The sequence below is a fragment of the Amphibalanus amphitrite genome, unplaced genomic scaffold, assembly GCF_019059575.1.
Source record: "Amphibalanus amphitrite isolate SeventyFive unplaced genomic scaffold, NRLGWU_Aamphi_draft 001592F_arrow, whole genome shotgun sequence".
Classification (NCBI taxonomy): domain Eukaryota; kingdom Metazoa; phylum Arthropoda; class Thecostraca; order Balanomorpha; family Balanidae; genus Amphibalanus; species Amphibalanus amphitrite.
Genome location: NW_024883085.1, coordinates 43,340 through 64,964, shown reverse-complemented (window position 1 = coordinate 64,964; position 21,625 = coordinate 43,340). Strand labels below are relative to the sequence as shown.

Genomic DNA, 21,625 nt, shown 5'->3' with positions numbered 1-21,625 from the left:
GAACGTTAACGCTTCCCGGCCGGCGGCTCAGGAAGCAGCCGCCTGCGCGTCTGGCCCAGACCGCCACGGGGGAGCGCTCCAAGTTGGGAGTTTCAAACTGTTGGCTCACCGCTCACCATATGGATGGCTTATACTGCGCAGGTTGGGTCTAGTATGAATATGGACTTAGGTGAGTCGGCATAACTTTGAGAGCATAGACAGGATATGCAAATGGTGGAGGATCTACCGCGGCATGATAGAATGGAGTAACTTTTGACATGTGCGATGACAGAGGGATGGTTATGCGACCCCTTCGCTTCCACATGGGTACACCTTGTGCTGCATATTTTACGCACAAGTAAAAATTTTAGGCCCAGGTTACTGAAGGACAGGACACAAGGTCGCATTAAGTGACATATATTTAAGAAAGCAGTACCTAAATGGTTACCCCGTCCAATCCACTGAACCAAGATTCTTCTCTTCCGATATTTGTGATCTAGCAGCTAATAACTAGGACTCTAACCCCGAGGTTTCATGAAATAATTTCACTTTACCAATACCATAGACAATTCGGCGTTTTTCTGAGCCCCCCCCTCTCTCTCTCTCTCTCTCTCTCCCTCTCTCTCGCTTTCTGTCTCTGCCAATGTTTAGGTTAACTTGCATGTAATAGTTGCGTAATTGGCTTTGTTTTAGTCAAATGTACAATGTACATATATTACGGCTCTCAACCCTCCCACCATCCCAGTAAACATGCCGACGTCGGCCCGGTAAACATCCCTTTTGGGCCCTCGCCTCGTGTTCCAATGACTAGGGCTCGAATCCCGCCGCCGGCCGAAATTTTTGACACGTAGGGGGACGTCGGTTGGATGTCGGATGAATGTCGGCTGAGTGTCGGGTTGACAGCGGGAAGATGTCGGGCCGACGTCGGCCAGACGTCATCTCGGCTCAACCTCTCGGCACACGAGCTCGGCCCGACGTCGGCTGGACGTCGGTATACACGGACGTACCCGATGTCCAGCCGATGTCGGGCCGAGGTTTGACCGACGTTGGGCCGAGCCTCGGCCCGACGTGGGCATGTTTACTGGGATCTAAAAACTACATGGTTAATCGCGACCAAGTCAGTTGAGGTGCTTTTAGCAAGCCTGAACTTTTAATCCGTTGTTTGCTTTCGGTTGCATCATGCATGTAACTTGTGCGCATTCGTTCACGCATCTCAAGTCGGTTACGTCTTACGTAATACGCCAGTCTTCTGGACCAATATTGACTTGGGGTAAGAACTAAGAACGCTCGCAGGTAATCGGAAGTCAGAACGTCGGACATATGCAATTACGGCAGAGCCATTCGGTAATTAATTATCGGTAACACGGTTGGGCGAGCGCTGGCAAAGCAGAAAGACGAACTCGTATTGCATTGCAATATGCAATATTTTACTGATGCCAGTAAAACGTCTCAATGTAAATAATGCAGTAAACCCAGCAGTTTCGGCCTGCCGTGTTTTAACTGCGTGAAGTGGATGCATGAACTGTGTTGTAAATTGAGACTGCCGTTTTCGTTGATTCGTGGCTTGTTATAGAGGGACATCTAGCGCTACCTCAGCTGCACTGCAGCCAGTGCCACTGATCAGCTGCAAAGATGGCGCCCAGAAGCGATAAACTCTGCCTTAAAATTGGATCACGAGTCAATTACGGCAATTATGACGCCTCGTTTCATAAAGCGAATCCGTAGCTTACGGCGGTTTTTGGTTTTGTATTGCAAGTGCACGTGAAACGATAAATTAATTTCCCCTTCTCCTTTCTGTTCTTGCTTGCAAGATAAATAAATTCAACTATTCAAACTAACGTCATCGTGTCACATGCACTTGCAATACAGGACCAAAAACCGCCGTAAATTACGGACTCGCTTTATGAAACGAGGCCCCCAAGATCGTGAATTACAAATAATTTAACATTTTCACCTTTGACTTGAGCTTGACCTATAGGCAAGCTCAAGGTCAAATAAAAAGGGCTATAACTATGTGGCTTGCTGTATGATAATTATCAGGCATTTGCGTCCTATACAATCCTTATGTAGCGTTCTATTTATGATCACCTTCTATCCTCATTTATATGCGTTGTTTCCCATTTCCTATATATTTATAACTATGTACTTGTGATTCAATTTTGCAGTTCTCATCTGATCCCGCTCCTTTTCTTTTTCAGCCTGTAATAAAGCTTAGTTGGTGTCATACGTGGGACGGAGCATGTTCACCTCTATTGACCTTTGGCCGAAAACACCTTTTGTCGAGACAAGCGCCCAATTCTGTGAAGCCCAGCTTGTCTCCACGGCTACACAAATCCTACGGTCTCTGTTCAATATTGTTCCGTTCATTAAGCACGACCCAGAGACCGTGTTCCAAAGGTCAAGTGCTGCATGACGGCTCCACTCATACGGTGTCAATTCGTCACATCTTCGCCCGAGCGCGAGTGTCATTATTTTGATCGGGATAACATCGGCCGTTTTGCCGACCCGACCGAATGAAATGCCGGTGAACTCGTGTGGATGAGACTCCACTCGCGCGAGATTGACCAAGAATCAATTCACGTACTAATACCAGTAAAACGCCTTTTGGGCGAAGAACGAGCGAGCGAGATAGTGAGCCCTGCACGTGCGGAAGGGCGAGAGGGTACTTCCAACGGGCTTGTGCAAAGCACCCTTCTGACCGGTCGCTAGCGGTGTGCCAAATTTGAACGCAATCGGCCCAGCCGTTCCTGAGATCTGGAAGCGGCATTCTGCACGTGCGCACGTGCAAACGGGGTCCAAAATGACTTTTGCACCCTACTTACCGGTCCCCAACCGTGTACCAAATTTGAGCGCAATCGGTCCAGCCGTTCTCGAGATCTGGAAACGCCCCCTGCACGTGCGCACGTGCAGTAGCACCCTAACCGCAACACATGGGAATGCATTGCCTGGTGGGTGCCTACCTGTATGCCAAGTTTCAGCGAAATCGCCCCAGTAATTACCGAGTTACTGAAATGGGAACAAATTTGGCACCTCTTCTTTTTGTATTTTGCACGTGCAGTGGGGGTCACTCACATAGATCAAGAGTATCCGACCTTTGGTAGAAGGGATGCAGCTACCCTATAAAAATTACCGCAAGACAATCGCTCAAGCCGCTGCTGAGATATGGGCCTCTCAAAATCATTACTTTTGCAAAACTGCTTGAACACCCTTGACTTTTCACGTGGCACGTGCCACGACGGTCACTGAGATGTATCAAAAGTAGTCAATTACGGGGTAGAAGGGATGGGGCTACCCAGCAAAAAAGACCGCAGGCCAATCGGTCCAGCGGTTGCTGAGATATAAGCCTCTCAAAAGCGTTACAGGCCGGGCCGGGCCGGGCTGGGCCGGGCCGGGCCGCTCATACTGAGATTTTTCCGTTATATTGAAAAGACTTCGCTTCGCTCGCTGCGCTCGCTCGCTCGTAACTAGCCGAAGTCGAGAAACATCTCCAATAAGCGTTTTCTAGCCCATCTGTTTTGTTAGCTGCAGTCTGAATGCGATGATCTGCATGACCGAATAAAATCAAAATAGTGAGAAATATCTCACCCCAGGTCCGCATTCCGTTCTGTATGTTATGCCTAACGATGATTCGCCTGGATAATTTCTCGGCAGAACTGGTATCATTACCACTCAGCCAGGAGCTGTTTGTTACACGTCCACCTTTGGCTGGTTCATATTTCAGAGACACGTGGCACGTGGACTGATCGGCACGTGTCTCCGGTGAACTAGAACGTGAGAAGCGATCACGCTGTGTTTCGGCGTAGAGTCGACTATGTGATGTGCTGTCATCCTTGGCACGACCGCAACAAGCAATAACCAAACCTGAGAATCGAAGGTCCAATTAATCCCTTCCGAATATGTGGCTCAGACAAATAATCATGTTCCTATAAGCGATGAAAGTAAGTGAAACGTTGGTGATCATCTTTTCAATAAGACGCGTTCTAAGGAAAGGTAATACATCAAGTTGCTCGGAAATGGCTGCTGGCACATCACATGGTTACGAACGATTCAAATGATATTATAATCATTTTTTTACCAAAAGTCGGTGCCACTACAAACCGGGCGCTCCTCCCCCCCCAAAAAAAAACGTCTCGAACTTTGAGGCTTCAATGTAAGAGTGATATTATAAGCGTTGAAGGTATTGCATTGTCAATTTTTGTTAGAAATATGTATGTTATTACATACATTTTCCCACAAAATTGCAAATAATTTCACTTATTTGCTCTCCTTTTGTTGCATTTCAACTCAAAAGTGAAAAGGCCGACCAATCAGTTTTTCGAGTGTTATACCTGATTGTGCCAACATATAACATAGAGTTTGTCCCATTGATTGTTGTGGGTGTCAAGGTAAAGTGAAGGTCAGGTCAAGGTCATTGGCCTTTGATAACCTCGGTTTCCTTTTTAGTTTTATGACTTAAATGACATTTTTGGAGCTGGTTTTCGAAACTGGTTAGTTTTGAGCCGATTGCACAATGAAGCGAAACTTTCAGTGGCGATAACCAGCTACTAAAAAAAAAAAAATCCAATGAGTGATGGTTAAAGGGACTATCCCACCTTCTAAAATGTTGTTAAAACCAGTTAAATTGTGCCCGACTTTATAGATTGGATGACCAGGAACACGGTTCTGGCACTTATTTTTCATTAAACATCTTAGGCTTCCCATATTCCAAGCACAAACTTTCAAATATGTGACGTCACAGCCCAAAATTACCTCCTTCCCCAGGCCACATTACTGTCATAAAGCTGATTCTTTTTACTCTGTAGGCACCATAACAAAGTTCAGACCAAGTTTTAAGCGATTTTTCAACGGACAAACCCATTTAAATCAGAATGACTAAACGAGGTGACGTCACACTAACGGTCGCTCCATGTTGAAGATAGGGCCTTGTACAAGGCCCATTTTCAAATGAAGGGAACGAATTTCTTCAACACCAAGAGGCCGCGGGGGTTCCAACCTAGATAGATAGTGGTTTCTGAACCTCGCCGCAAACTTGGCTATCTCAACTCAAACCCCATGTTAAAGGTGGGATAGTCCCTTTAACAAAACCTCCTCACCTGCACTGGATTAAAACGGCCTCGGGCGTCTTGTCTGGCCCGGGCTACTTAGGTAGAGGGTATGTACCAATGGTGTGCGTCTCAGTCCCCGCAGCCCCTTCAAGGACCGTCTCAGGTCCCGCAGCCCCTTCAAGGACCGTCTTAACCGGGACGGGTTAAACCGTCCTGTCCCAAAACGGCTGGTTCTTGTGATCCGGTGGGCCTCCCAAAATATACTTATGTTGAGTGGAGGCATGGCCCCTGAAACAAAGAAGTCTCGGCGAGGGGTGTCGGCAGTCAACAGCGACCTCTCCAGCCCGTCGTCTGAGCGGCACGACGCGCCTGACATCTAGGTATGTACACTAGCCTTGAGCTAAAGCAGCTCATAACCCAGATCAAGATCAGCTCCAGGCTGGGTTCAACCGAAAAACAGCTCTAGTTTTTTCTTTCTTTAGTTTTGACTTTTAGTAGCAGAGCTATCATGCTTTTATACCTCATTTACTTAAGTACCATACAATCTTTTATGTACATCAAAACTTTGAGTTTAATTCATGTTCTCAAGATATTTGCTGTAAAAGAGATTTGGTTAGATTTGGTCAAGTTTAGTGCATTTGGCAGAAAACACGTCGTGAAAACGGCTATTATTGACCATTTCATTGATCGGGGAGGAATAACCCTCGCACTTATAGGGGGTCGAACGGACACCCCCCCCCCCCGGTTCTTCGCAAAAAACTCGCGCAAAAAGCGGCCGATCGCCACAAAACTTTCAGCACCCTCGAGTTTATCAATTTTACACCTACCCTGAAATTTTCTTGACCCTGACCCGAATGAGCTTTGACCTGTTTCTCGAGATCATTGGCCGGAATCGGGATTCGGCGTACCTACGTCGGCTCACATTATCCGCATTATCATTTCCAGTTTTTTTTTTTTGTTGGAATCGTACAAACATGTGAAACAATGTAGGTACCTACATTGTGCAATGTATAAGTATGTACGGTTCTCCAGGGTATTAGTCGTTGGTCGCTCGGCGAGCGGGAGGGCAACCAGTTCCGCCCCTGTATCGCGTGACCCCTTGCTCCGCCCAGTTACGCACGAGCGTACTCCACGCCGCGTAGTAGCGTGGGGAGGGGAGGGTTAGAATGGTGGCATGTGTAGAGGCTAGAACCGGTTTCCACCGCCATGCCACCGCCCAGCGACATGGAGCGGGGTCGGTGACCAGGGCGCAGGGAAAGGTCAGAGGTCAGCTATAACGTAGAACTTTGTGTCTCTCTCCCCTCCGCGTGTAACGACCGCACGACAGCGGCCGGCCGCCGATCAGGCTTGACATGTCAAGGTCACCCGCAGTCAACGGGCTCAGAGGGTTGGTCGAGTGCGCGTCCGTGGCTGACGACAGTCTCGATCATGTGCTATGGTGCCGATAGACTAACGTGGGTAATAAGTTTTTGTTCAGGCTGCTGGGGTGTGTCATCTTGATATGATGCTTTGTAACATGTGATACGCAACCTCGCTGGCAGTGGCCGAGAGGAGGGGGGGGGGGGAGGCGGGTGCCGCCTCCACATGTTTATTTTTGTTGATAGCTGCGAGAGCTGAAATTTGGCAAGCCTGACCTTTGGTTCAAGCTGAATTTTTATGACAGCAGCTGTATTTTCACCCTCGCCCATATTGGTGTTTTGCCAGCGTCTATCGTAAAGAGGGGGAGGAGGGTCCGTTGGACCCCTTTGCCGTTCAGCCCCTAATCGAGCTAGAGCTTCGCGGAAAAAGAGCGTGTTGCCCGTGACAAGAGGAGGCCGATGATACCCAATTTTAACCCTCGCCGGCAGACTGGTGTTTGATTCATCTGTGATTGAATCGATTGGATTGAATCAAAAAAAAATTGTTGAATCAAAAAGGTTTGATTCACCGTCAGGATTGTTTGATTCACAAGCCATGATTGAATCAAACGCATTGGGAATCAGGGTTGATTGAATAAAAAAAAAATTAATGATTCATGAGCTTTAAAAAAATTGAAGTGAACGAACATAGTTCATTATCAACAAATATTAACACTACTGTCATTACATGACAACAAAAAGAACACAACAAATGCAATACTATCCCTGATATTTTGTAGATTTTATTTTTTAATTGAATCAAAAAAAAGAATAATTCAAAAAAAATTGGCTGAATCAAACGTGAATCATTCCTTTTATTGTTTTTTGACTCTCTGAATCAAAAGGAATCGATTCACCAAATTTTTTGAAGGAATCAAACGGTGATTGAATCAAATAAAAATCAAATGAATCAATGATTGAATCGATCCAAAAAAGGTGAATCAAAAACCAGTCTGCTCGCCGGCACAGGGGGTTGATGCAACCCCCCCTAAGGTTTTTTCGCGAATAACTCGCGTAAAAAGCGGCCGATAGCAACGAAACTTTTAGTACCCTTGCATTGATCAATTTTACACCTACCTTAAAATTCTTTTGACCCTGACCCAAATGACCTTTGACCTGTGACCTCTTTTCCGAGACCATGTTTGGCCGGAATCGCGATTCGGCGTATGTCGGCTCGCATTAGCCGCGCGTTTGCAAGCTTTTCGTGGTTTCAAACGTTCAAACATGTGATTTGATGTTGCTCCCATACATTAGGGTGGGTTTCAAGGTCAGCTGAAGGTCAGGTCAGGTCATTGACCTTTGGTGACCTCGGGTGACCTCGGTTCACTTTTTCGAGTTTTACATGCTGCTAGGCTAGTTTTTGGAGCTGAATTCGAATTTAGCAACCATTTGAACAATTACGAAGTAGTTTTGGTGCCTTCGTAACATGTTACGAAGCTGTCAGAGGCGGTTGACACGTATTACGAATACCCGTCACAACCCCTACCGGTTGACCTGACCTGACCTGACCCAACCTGGTCTAAATGCTTAAAGACATCATCTCTGATCAAAACTAATACGATATTCGTGATCAGCACCCCGGAAAACCACATAGCAGCCACACTTTACGACTTTCTAACAGGTCCCGATTTTCCCGGTTTTTGGGTCATTGACCTGACCTGGAAGGTCACCCGATGACCTAGGACCTTAAAATTGGGTATCATCGGCTTCCTCTCGTGACGGGCAACACGCTCGTTTTTTCCGCGAAGCTCTAGCTCGATCTGGGGCCAAACGCGAGGGGGGTCGTACCAAACCCCCTTGTGCCGTCGAAGGACGCAAAATGGCCTGTGCCGGCGAGAGAAGGTCATAGGTCATTGGTTGACAGGTCAATATAACTCAAAAGTCGGGGAATCGGGACCTGTTAGAGCTTCGTAAAGTGAAGCTATTATAGGGTTTTGCGGGGTGCTGATCACGAAATTCAAGTTAGTTTTGATCACAGATGATGTTTTCGTGCATTTAGGCCAGGTCGGGTCAGGTCAGGTCAGGTCACATGTTACGAGTGAACCAAAACTACTTCTTAAATGTTCAAACGGTTTCTAAATGCGAAATCAATTCCAAAATCTACCCTAGAAACATTTAGAACTCGAAAGAGTGAACAAAGGTCATCAAAGGTCAGTGACCTGACTGATCTTCACGTGACCTTGATACCCACTAGAATCCATGCGATCAACATCCTTTCACATGTTTGATCGCTTAAAGGCACAAAAAGACAATAAAACGCGTTCTACTCGAAATACGCCAAAACGCGATTCCGGCCAAACATGGTCTCGGAAAACAGGTCACAAGTCAAAGGTCTTTTGAGTCAGGGTCATGCAAATTATAGGGTAGGCGTAATATTAAATACCTCGAGGGTACTGAAAGTTTCGCCGCAATCAGCCGCTTTTTGCGCGAGTTATTTGCGAAAAACTGAGGGTAGGAGGTCTGTTCGACACCCTCTTACAAGTGCGAAGGTTAAGGTCAGGCCGTTGACCAATGGCGTCAAAAGTGAACCTCTGTAAGGCCCCAAAATGTCGCGACGTCGCAGCACCCTTCGTGCCAGGGACTTTTCAACGGGGAATGAAGCTTATATGATCTAGTACTATCTCCCAGAGGCCTCACAACTTGTATGTAGCTATCTCGTATTTTTCTTAAGAGTCACCTGAAGTCAGGTCGGTCACGCAACCTCACGATTATTAATCAATAGGGACATATGAAAACTGTTATTTTGGCGCCGGGAGCCATCTAAAGTTGTCTCAAGCGCATGAATTCGCGATTTTATACAATTTTTGCAAGCCCCAGCATTCACTTTTCCATTCTTAAAGTTAGGCGACTTTATTTATGACGTCACTAAGGTCACAGGAGATTTCACCAAAAGGTCCCGATCAATTTGAGCTAGCGAGTCGGGAAGCCACCAGTGGACTTGTAAGGACCTACCGCATCGAAGAAGCGATATGACCTCCTTGAGTCAGCCTCGTGGCCTGAGTGGCTCTGCCCTGACATGACCTGAGGTAAACACCTTAAATTGACCTCAACAAAAAACAAAGCGTAAACTATTCGACGCGTTTGAGCATGCAAAACTCTTGGCTCTGTAACCAGTAACCACTTAAGGTGAAGTTGTTTACCAAAAACCGATCCCGCGACTTGGAGCATTTATACTGACCTCAGAGTTTATCGGTGGACCTGAGACATTCAACTTGGGTACCAGTTGCTGCATCTCAAACGACGCACGTTATCCGCAAGGCGCTAGCTCAATTAGGGGCAAAAAGACGGAGAGGGGTCGTAATCGCCCCCCCCCCCCTCGGCCGGGGTATATGCAGAAAACCCAAAATTCCGTTGAAGGTTAAGCACTGAAGTGATATATTATGATGCGAGAAGGTAGGTATAGGTAAAAACAAGTATGCACACGAGCGGATGTGAATTAAACTGTGTTTGAGGTATGCCCTTTTTATTATACATTCGATTTGCTTTAGTTATTGGTAAGAACAGATACAACCAAGAAGAGCGCCCCTGAAGAAAAGGTGGCGCACCGGACGGGTGCGATTTTAACCCTATTCCTGGCGGGCTCCGCCGGGACAAGAAACTGGCGGGGGGGGGGGGGCCGATTCGGCCCCCCCCCCTGAGATCTCGAGAACGAAGCAAGATAGCGACAAGCGGTAAACGGCATCGGATACGCACGGCCAAGATCTACAATTTTTACTAAGGTCATTTTCAGGTCAGGTCAAAGATGACGTCACAGGGGTCGAAAAAGTCAAAATGGCGGCACTAGATATGGAGAGAGTTTTTCTCGAATAACTTTCGAATTAGTCAAGATAGGAACAAACTAAGGGCATCTTCGTGATCCTCTCGTCAATCCGCATCGAATGATATATATGTTGACCTCGAAAGGTCAAGGTCAAAGGTTGACCTCAGGTCACGTGACCTCGAGGTCATCATGTATATCATTCGATGCGTCTTGACGAGCTGAACACAATGAGACCATCCACGCGTCTGTATCTTGTTCCTGTACGGAGTTATTGGCCAAAAACCTTTGGTGACCTTTGATGACGTCACATGACCTCACAGCTGCCCAACAGCAAAACAGACCTCAAGGTAGTGAAGGTTGATCGTATATGAAGTCATGTATGTTATATGGGGCCATTCCGACCCGTTTTAGTGGTAAAAACAGGGAGTTGATTTTTCCCCCATTGACTTATAATGGGGAGGTCGCGAAATTGACCTGACCTTAGGTCACCGATATCAAAATTCCGAGATATACAAATTGCACATACTGGTACCCTAACTAAACCCTGAAGAGAAGAAATTGATGGGTCAAAAACTCTAGCTCTGGCGTGATTGCAAACTTTTCTGAGGTAGCGTCACCAAACCGCCTCTGGTGACCTGACCTGAGGTCAGATCAACTCAAAATTTTCAGACATGTTGCGTAGAAGCCTTTTAGGAAAAGTCAGAAAATTTGAGCTTCCTAGCTCAACGCGTTTGGGAGATATAACCAAAAAACCTCAGGGGGGGCTCCTGAGGCCCCCCCCCGCCAGGAATAGGGTTAAGGTCCAAGGTCAGTCGGGGACCTCTAAGTTTGGATCAAGCGCTGCATGTTAGGGTTAAAACTTAATAATAAAAAAATGGGAGCAAACAAGCATCCCGATTTTGGCAGCATCGTCATGCTTTGTCACGGCACTCATCCACTCCCTCGGCTGAAATATTAGTTCCTTTTTGTATGAGTTCTGGCATAATCCCGCACATTATGCTGCATGTTGTTTGCCATGAAAAAAGCATGTTCAACTACGTTCTACGCAGTACGCACTAACCTAACCACCATCCCATCATCTACCACTAGCCACCATCCCGTTCTGTGATCCGTTCCACCCCACACGAATCAGCCGAGATACTAGTCAGTCGGGCTAGCGCTATCCTCCCCTCCCTTCCTGACTGCACAGCGCTAAAACCCAGAGCCGAGACTTCCCGAGCGCGACCTCTGACCCCACGCGGTCCGAAGGGTCGGCCGATGCCTAAGGGCGCGCCGCGCGCCGGCCACCCGGATAGCCTCTGCCGAGTCTCCCTTCCATACACCGTTTACTACGCGCTCGATTCATTCATGATTCTGTGTTTCCGCGTCCCTCTCGCTAGGTGGCACCATGGATGTCATAGGCGATCCCAGGAAGATTGCGGCCAGAATACCCCAAACGGCAGAAAATGAGGTTTTTGGTGGATATCTCGGAAAGTATTTGGCATACAACGATGAAATTTCACAGTCTCGTGGTAAATGTGCATACACATAATCCGGGTTGATACTTATGCATTTAAACATTATATAGGACCAGATATGTCCGAAAAAGCAAAACCAACAAGACTTTTACTGGAGAGCCGTACATTGTACATCCCATGCATTATGGTGGGTAACAAGGTTACGTTTAGGTCAGGTCGATGTCATTGACCTTTGATAATCTTGGTTCACTTTTTGAGTTTTACAAAAAGCCGGGTTCACACCGGTTTTCCGGTCCGGAAAAATTCCGTCTGCCGGGCCGGCACCAAAATGTTGAAATTGTCGCTAGATGTCAAAAAAGTCGCTAGAACCGGAAAACCGGAAAGTCGAGCCGGAAATGTCATAATCATCAACCATCAAGTACGATAAATAGGTACCAAGCAATCTCGCGAATTATTTTGAAATCGAACATACTTGTGTGACGGCTTTACAAGTCCCTGATGCAGCAGTTCCATGCAACCGAAAATCATCCATCCTTCACTGGTAGGTATATTAGCAACATTAATACAATTTAACATTTACAGCATGCGGGCTGGGTATCGACAAAAAGACACTCATAAATTTCAATCGCGCTTTGGCTGTTGTTGGTTTAAAAGCACTTGTGAACAAAGAGGAATTGAGGGCTGGGCAGGGCGCATTAGAGACGGCGAGCTTGATATTACGCTTGCTGATGTAGATGGCTGGGTCTCAAAATCGGTCATCTGACTGTCACTGAACTCCACTGCCATAACCCGCGCCCCGCTGGGGGTCCTAAAATTCCACGCCTTGCTGGGGGGTGTTTAACATCCCCCCCCCCTTCTAACTCGGCTCCTGGGCCACGTAGCGATACGGGGAAGGCGGCGTTCGAAAGAGTGTCAAAATTAATGACGAAATTAATTCGGTCACTTTTTTGTTCAAATCAAAGGTCAGGTCACCAGAGGTCATGGAAAGCCGAATTTCACCGATTTTTAGGTCGAATGTCGACGATTTACAACAAGCCTACGCATTACTTGGAATCGATTTTCTCCCATTGACTTATAATGGGGGGGGGGGGGTCACAAAATTGACCTGACCTTAGGTCACCGGTATCAAAATTCCGAGATAGTTATTTATTTAAATTGTGTACATATTGTTGTCCTTATCAATCGCTGAGAGTTTCAAAGAGGTCGGTCGCTCGATGTAGCTATGGAAGACGTTGAAACTTTGTATGAGGAGAGGTCACTTGAAGTGACCTGGTGACCTGACCTTAAGTGACCTTGGTCTACAATTTTTACAACATGTGCAGAAAAGATGCATGATAAGGTGTGCCAAAAACAGCCGCCGTTTTTTAGATGGTTGCGAAAAACCACAGGGAAGGTTCAAATACCCACCCCCAGCAGGGCGCGGGATAATATCCTTGGCATTCAGTACCATCGTATTTGCTGAATCTTCTACTTGCGATTGAATGGCAAAACTGCCTCCACCCTCCCGAGCTGCCTTGTGCTTGTGTAGGAGGGCATCGAGGGCAGACAAGTGTTGTCAGCGCGTCTTGTAGAATGTAGATTTCAGAATCTGCTCGGCTGGCTCCACTTCGTAGACGACGGAAGTTAGCAATACGTACATTGTGCTACCTGTCCTGCGGCCAGCTCCAGCGCTTGCTAATCTCTCCTGCAGATACTGGCTCCGCTCCTTCTACAACCAGCGCGTCCGCAATGTTGTTCCACAAATTCGCCCTTTTCACCGCTTCCTTATAATATTTATCTTTTTTATTATAAAGTCATGGCTATTTTCCAACCAATGAAATTAATTTATAATTTGAAAAGGCCATGAGTCATGTGAAATACAAAAACAGAAATGTAGCTATCACTCTGTTTGAGATGCAAATGTTTTGAAATAAAAATGAAATGCCGTCAAATTAACGCTTGAATTTTATATTCTCGTGAAAAATCGCGAGACTATTAGGGCACCGTTGGTTAAAGCCGGGTTCACACCGGTTTTCCGGTCCGGAAAAATTCCGTCTGCCGGGCCGGCACCAAAATGTTGAAATTGTCGCTAGATGTCAAAAAAAGTCGCTAGAACCGGAAAACCGGAAAGTCGAGCCGGAAATATCATAATCATCAACCATCAAGTACGATGAGTAGGTACCAAGCAATCTCGCGAATTATTTTGAAATCGAACATACTTGTGTGACGGCTTTACAAGTCCCTGATGCAGTTCCACCCAACCGAAAATCATCCATACTTCACTGGTAGGTATATTAGCAAGATTAATACAATTTAACATTTACAGCATGCGGGCTGGGTATCGACAAAAAGACACTAATAAATTTCAATCGCGCTTTGGCTGTTGTTGGTTTAAAAACACTTGCGAACAAAGAGGAATTGAGGGCTGGGCAGGGCGCATTAGAGACGGCGAGCTTGATATTACGCTTGCTGATGTAGATGGCTGGGTCTCAAAATCGGTCATCTGACTGTCACTGAACTCTACTGCCATAACCCGCGCCCCGCTGGGGGTCCTAAATTTCCACGCCTTGCTGGTGGAGGTGTTTAACATCCCCCCCTTTTAACTCGGCTCCTGGGCCACGTAGCGATACGGGGAAGGCGGCGTTCGAAAGAGTGTCAAAATTAATGACGAAATTAATTCGGTCACTTTTTTTGGTCAAATCAAAGGTCAGGTCACCAGAGGTAATGGAAAGCCGAATTTCACCGATTTTCAGGTCGAATGTCGACGATTTACAACAAGCCAACGCATAACTTGGCATCAATTTTCTCCCATTGACTTATAATAGGGGGGCGGTCACAAAATTGACCTGACCTTAGGTCACCGATATCAAAATTCCGAGATAGTTATTTATTTAAATTGTGTACATATTGTTGCCCTTATCAATCGCTGAGAGTTTCAAAGAGGTCGGTCGCTCGATGTAGCATATGGAAGACGTTGAAACTTTGTATGAGGTGAGGTCACTTGAAGTGACCTGGTGACCTGACCTTAAGTGACCTTGGTCTACAATTTTTACATGTGCAGAAAAGATGCATGATAAGGTGTGCCAAAAACAGCCGCCGTTTTTTAGATGTTCGCGAAAAACCACAGGGAGGGTTCAAATATCCCCCCACCCCCACCCCCAGCAGGGCGCGGGATAATATCCTTGGCATTCAGTACCATCGTATTTCCTGAATCTTCTACTTGCGATTGAATGGCAAAACTGCCTCCACCCTCCCGAGCTGCTATGTGCTTGTGTAGGAGGGCATCGAGGGCAGAGAAGTGTTGTCAGCGCGTCTTGTAGAATGTAGATTTCAGAATCTGCTCGGCTGGCTCCACTTCGTAGACGACGGAAGTTAGCAATAGGTACGTACAGTATATCTAAAAAGTATGTCCCCTGGTTTGGCTCTCCCACAGGAGGCGAATCGGTAACTTGGCTGAATCCCAGTTGCGGCATCCGGCCGCCAGGGTCGCTGCCGCGCGAGCGGCCTTGACCGCTCGCATGTCATTGGCAGTTCGGTCCCTCCCCATCTATACCGAGGTGGGGAGGGGAGAAGAGGGGAAGAGAGGGGAGGGAGCGGCATCCGCTCGGCACTTGGCGATACCTGGCTGACCCCGCGCTCCCTCGCTGACCTTTGTCCTGCCCTCAGGCGAAGACCGACTTCCTGGCGTGTAGCGGCCCAGCGGAAAACCGAGCTCGCGGGGCGCGACTCCATTGGCCCAATCTTATAAATGGAATGCTGTCGTATTCACGGCATTAGATAATATTAATAGTGATACCAGCAGTGGATGTGGTAAAATACAGTCCAAAATAAACGAAAGCACTCGATTCGTGCATAATGCGCCCTCCCATTCAAATAAGCCCGCCCACTTCGATAGATGGTGTAGTTTCTCAGGGCGTAAAGATGCAAAACACTACCGATTTTTTTTTAGCTGGGCCACTGGGACCGACAATATACAATTGACTGAAATGCATGAAAACCATTTTGCATTTAGGTAATAGCCGTTTTCTGCACCCAAACTTTAGCCAGTGACGCCCTGTCCATTCTAAAGCGTTTATAAGATTGGTCCCAGCACCCGATTTTATATGAGGAAGTCGTTTAAAAAGCATCTTTCTAACGAATTTATTATTATGGCCACTTTTACAGGACGTCTATAGAGCTTTGACTTTTACATTTCTTCCTCGTTCAGGAGAAACGTTTTAACCTTCACCGGACCTTCAGGTTTTCTGAATACCGAGGGACGTTGGGGGTTGGAAGTGAGGAAACAACCCCCTTCGCCGATTCGCCCCTAATTGAGCTAGAGCCTCACGAAAGAAACGATCGTGTGCGTCGTTACGAAATGCAGCGATTGGTCTCCGATTTAAGCACCAGAGTCAGCCGATGACTTCGGAGGTCAGGTCAAGTGGCCCAAGGCACAGGTTCGGTTTTTGGTAAATAACTTAGCTAAAAATGATCGCAGATCCGCGATTTTAGCAGCATCGTGTTTGTCTAGCTCAGGCGTGTCGAATGGTATGCTTTTTCTTCGGGTGAGATCAACTTAACCCTCGCCCGTATAGAGGGGGGGGGGGGGTCGAACGGACCCCCTCCCTCTGTTTTTCGCTAATAACTCGCGTAAAAAGCGGCCGATCGCGACGAAACTTTCGTTACCCTCGCGTTAATCAATTTTACACCCACCCTGAAATTGTCATGACCCTGACCTTAATGACCTTTGACCTGCGACCTACTTTTCGAGACCATGTTTGGCCGGAATCGCGATTCGGCGTATGTCGGCTCGCATTAGCGGCGCGTTTGCAGTCTTTTCGTGGTTTTAAGCGTTCAAACATGGGATATGATGTTGCTTCCATGCATTAGGGTGGGTGTCAAGGTCACCGGAAAGTCAGGTCAGGTCATTGACCTTTGATGACCTCGGCTCACTTTTTCGAGCTTTACATGTTTCTAGGCCAGTTTTAGGAGCTGAATTCGAATTTAGCAGCCATATGAACATTTACGAAGTAGTTTTGGTGCCATCGTAACATGTTGCGAAGCTGTCAGAGGCGGTTGCCACCTACTACGAATACCCTTACTGGTTGACCTGACCTGACCTGACCCGACCTGGCCTAAATGCATGAAGATGCATGAAGACATCATCTGTGATCAAAACTAACATGATATTCGTGATCAGCACCCCGAAAACCCCATAGCAGCCACGCTTTACGACTTTCTAACAGGCCCGATTTTCCCGACTTTTGGGTCATTGACCTTACCTGGAAAGTCAACCGATGACCTAGGACCTTAAAATTGGGTATCATCGACTTCCTCTCGTCACGGCCAACACGCTCGTTTTTTCCGCGAAGCTCTAGCTCGATCAGGGGCGAAACGGCAAGGGAGGGTCCAACGGACCCCCCCCCCCCTAATACGTTTGCGGCTGGAAAAACACCAATATGGGCGAGAGTTAAGGTGTTAACCTCGGGTCAAGGTCAGGTCACAGCCCGTCAGGTCACGAAGCTGGTCAAAGGAGGTCATATTGCATATCAATCGATTCGGCAGGTCTTTTCATGTCCATTAGTGGCTTTATCGACTCGGTAGCTTTAGTTGATCGGGAGTTATTGACGAAAAACTGATACCCTTGGTTACGTGATAAATGACGTCACGCAAGATCAACAAAGCAAAATTAAAGCATCAGACCTTGCAAGGAGCGCATGAAATCACGATTCCGTATGCTTCAGAATTTGAGATAGTTGTATATCATTTCCGGACCAAACTAGCAATTTCCATATTCCCCTGACTTTTAATGGTCAGAGACTGACCTGATCTCAGGCGACCCTTCAGAAAATCCGAGATATACATTTATACAAGTTGCGAGACCCTCGATCGTACTATAAGATCCTGTAAGTTTCATCTCCCTATGAAAGCTCTGCACTGAGGGTGTAGCGAAGTTGAACATTTTAGGAGTGTGCACACAGTCCTAAAATGTTGAGAACAGTTTAGGACAGTTTCACACAGTTGATTTTAGGACTGCTCATTTATGACGTCATAGATCAGTGACCTGACTTGACTTAAAAATGCGGTTGGCGTAAAAAAATCTGACTTATCAAATCCCGGCTAAAAAAATCGACTTATAATCCGGTTAATCAAATCCCGACCATGTTTTTACCTGGCCATTAATGTTCCAGCCTTACAGGTGATTGTTTGAACGCGGAAGATGCTGAATCTTGGTTAACCCCATACTTATCGTATGATAAAGAACGTCAGTGTTAGAAAGTTAATTAACAATTTTATTTAGGATAGTTTAATTCAAGTGGGTATAATCCGCCTTGACAATTTACTAGGAGGGTTTTGCAGCGCTATTAGTTCGGCATTTCATTATAAATCATTGCTAATTTCGATCCGGATATCGTTATTCAATGCTGGCCTTTGCGTCCTCAGAAAGTTGTTTATAGTCATGAAGGCTTGCATTGACCCATACTTTCCATTTTTCAGCACTATTATTCGCCGTAGTTGACCAGGTGTTTTCTTCAGCTCTCCCCTGAATCCTTTGGTTTAGACCTGGCGTATCATCCGTGCATCGCAAGACGCACCTACCACACACAAGTTCATGATCCCCACGAACCCACATCAGCGTCCGTTCGCTTGGTGTGTGACCCCTTGACCTTTGGTCGCGACAACTGCCAGCTTGCTGGAGCACCCCTCCCTACACGCGCTGCCCCGCCCGCTCCCCTCCCTCCCCCCCCCCCCCCCCGGGGTCGTGTCACGAAGGTTCGGGCTTACGCTACTACCGGCCGCTGCGCAGCTGTCACCTAGCGCCTGGGAATGTGTGGTCTGGTGCGGATTCAGCCAACTACCGGCTCGCGACACCAGCGCCACGTAGTGGCGACGGTACATTCTTTTTAGACACACTGTACATTGTGCTACCTGTCCTGCGGCCGGCTCCAGCGCTTGATAATCTCTTCTGCAGATACTGGCTCCGCTCCTTCTACAACCAGCGCGTCCGCAATGTTGTTCCACAAATTCGCCCTTTTCACCGCTTCCTTATAATATTTATCTTTTTTATTATAAAGTCATGAATATTTTCCAACCAATGAAATTAATTTATAATTTGAAAAGGCCATGAGTCATGTGAAATACAAAAACAGAAATGTAGCTATCACTCCGTTTGAGATGCAAATGTTTTGAAATAAAAATGAAACGCCGTCAAATTTACGCTTGAATTTTATATTCTCGTGAAAAATCGCGAGACTATTAGGGCACCGTTGGTTAAATTGGTCCTGTAGCGCTGAAACATAACATTATTTCCCTCCTGCCTTAATTTCATATCACAAACGGTGGCTATCCGGCAAGGCAAAAGTTGAGATGATTTCAACTTTTTGCCGGACCGGAAAATCTGGCTCTCCGGCCTGCCGGACCGGTCAAAAGAAGTTGCCAGATTTGCCGGTTCACACCTGAGGCCTGTTTCACTAACAAATAAAACTTGTATTTACAAAGAAAAAGCTTGAGTTTACAAGAAATAATTACCAACATTTGAGATTTGGATTTCACGAAACCTTTGAACATGAATTTTGAGTTTAAAATTTGCAAACTTTTTTACAAGAAAAAGTTTGCTAGAAAACATGGGAATCGCAAACTTTCTGTTTCACGAAGACCAGAAACTTGAAAGAAAACATCGTAATTACAAACCTGAAATTCCAGTGGTCCTGACGTTCGGAATTTTGATACTTTTTGTGCAATAGTGCAAAACAGTCATAAATTTAGAACAACTATGCTTTGCTGAGTCGTTTCATGCTATATTTTTACTTATCACACACCCTAACAAGCAAAATAATCGGTATTAAAATATCGTCATGTTTTGTCATTCGCGCGCCATAATTGCATTCAACAGTCTTCTGCTGTCAAATGTTTTGCGTGTTATTTTCTTTCAATAATAGGACAATGTGAATTATCATTTATATCTTTTTCCAACAGCATCATTATTTTAATTTAATTAGGCAGCTTTTGACATAAATACTATACAATATTTGATACAAAGAAGCAATATCTTTAACATGCTATAGTTCTTGATTAAAAACATTTTTATTGTTTACAAGTTTATTTGCAAACATTTTCTTATCGGAGGTGCCACTGGCGATGAAGCTTAGTGAAATCGGTTTTTACGTATTTGGTAAAAATACTTATGAATTGTAAACTACAAACACTTGTAAATACAAGTTTTTAGTGAAACAGGCCTCAGTTTTCAATTTTCCGGCACGGAATTGGCCATTTTTCCGGCCCGGCAGACGGAATTTTGCCGGTCCGGAATCCGGTGTGAACCCGGCGTAAATTGGTCATGTAGCGCTGAAACATAACATTATTTCCCTCGTGCCTTAATTTCATATCACAAACGGTGGCTATCCGGCCCGGCAAAAGTTGAGATGATTTCAACTTTTTGCCGGACCGGAAAATCAGGCTCTCCGGCCTGCCGGACCGGTCAAAAGAAGTTGCCAGATTTGCCGGTTCACACCAGTTTTCAATTTTCCGGCACGGAATTGGCCATTTTTCCGGCCCGGCAGACGGAATTTTGCCGGTCCGGAATCCGGTGTGAACCCGGCAACTCGGGTAATTTTTGGAGGTTATTTCGAATTAAGCACCCATTTGCACATTTAGAAGTAGTTTTGGTGCCTTCGTAACATTTTACGAAGCTGTCAGTGGTTGTTGACACGAACTTATATGGATAGCCGGCAGACCGCCTACTGGTTGACTTGACCTGACCTGACCCAACCTGGCCTGAATGCATGAAGACATCATCTGTGATCAAAAGTGACATGAAACTCGTGATCAGCACCCCGAAAGCCCCAACAACCACACTTAGCGAAGTTTTAGCAGGTCCCGATGTTCTCGACTTTTGGGTCATTAACCTAATCTGGAAGGTCATCCAGTGACCCAGGAAATTAAAATCGGGTATCAACAGCTTCCTCTCGTCACGGGCAACACGTTCGCTTTTTCCGCAAAGCTCTAGCTCAATCAGGGCCGAACGACGAGGGAATCCAAAGGACCCCTGCCCATATACCTACCTACGTTCTCGGCTGGCATACTTGGGCATTGGGCAATACACCAATACAGCTGCAGAGAGCAGGGATGTCTTTTTCCTGTAGTCTTGATAGTTACGATTGAAGTCTGAAGGTCATGTATTACTTACAGCTCGAGCCCAAAATCGTCTAAGATCAGACTGCGATGATTCTCGGCTAGTTAGAGAAGTGAGGAATGACCTTAACTCTCGCCGTCGCCGGACCTATTGGTTTTCTACATACGCGCCGGCCGACAGGGGGGGGGGGGGTACGACCCCCTCGCCGTTTCGCTTTTGATGAAGCTAGAGCGTCGTGGAAAAAAAGAGCGTGTGCGCCGTTACGAGACGCAGAGACTGCCGACTGGTGCCCGATTTGAAGGTCTCAGGTCAACCGATGACCCATGAGGTCAGGCCAAGTGACCCAAGGCACAGGTTCAGTTTTTCATTAAAACGGTCACAGAGCCGCGATTTTGGCAATTGGCATCATCATGTTCGCCTTGCTCAGGCGCGTCAAATGGTATACTTTTTGTTCGGGTCAGGTCAACTTGAGAATTGACCTCGGGTCAAGGTCAGGTGAGCGCCCCACCAGGTTACGAAGTTGGTCAAAGGAGGTCATGTCGCATAGCATTCGATTCGGCAGGTCTTTCTGGGTCCTATGGTGGCTTTCCCGACTCGCTAGCTTAATTTGATCGGGAGTTATTGACGAAAAACTCTTATGGTCCAAGTGACGTCATAAATGACGTCACGCAAGGTCAACAATGCAAAAGTGAAGCGTCGGAACGTGCAAGGAGTGCAACAAATTACGATTCCGTGTGGTTGAGATAGTTTGAGATCGTCCCCGGCGCCAAAATAGGAGTTTTCATTTTTTTCCCCATTGACTGATATAATGGTGAAGTCACGTGACCGACCTAACCTCATGTGACCTTTAGGAAAATCCGAGATATACAAGTTGTGACACCTCTGGAGTATACTAC

At 46.4% G+C, this 21,625-nt stretch overlaps 1 long non-coding RNA gene across 1 annotated transcript; it reads right to left on the bottom strand.

Annotated features, from left to right (window-relative positions):
- Positions 1 to 13,012: 13,012 nt before the first annotated feature.
- LOC122374038 lies at positions 13,013 to 20,169 on the bottom strand. Its single transcript, XR_006255142.1, has 3 exons — positions 20,109 to 20,169; positions 18,527 to 19,053; positions 13,013 to 13,285 (listed from the first exon to the last, which is right to left on the bottom strand). It is a non-coding gene; the product is annotated as an uncharacterized LOC122374038 (long non-coding RNA).
- Positions 20,170 to 21,625: the final 1,456 nt, after the last annotated feature.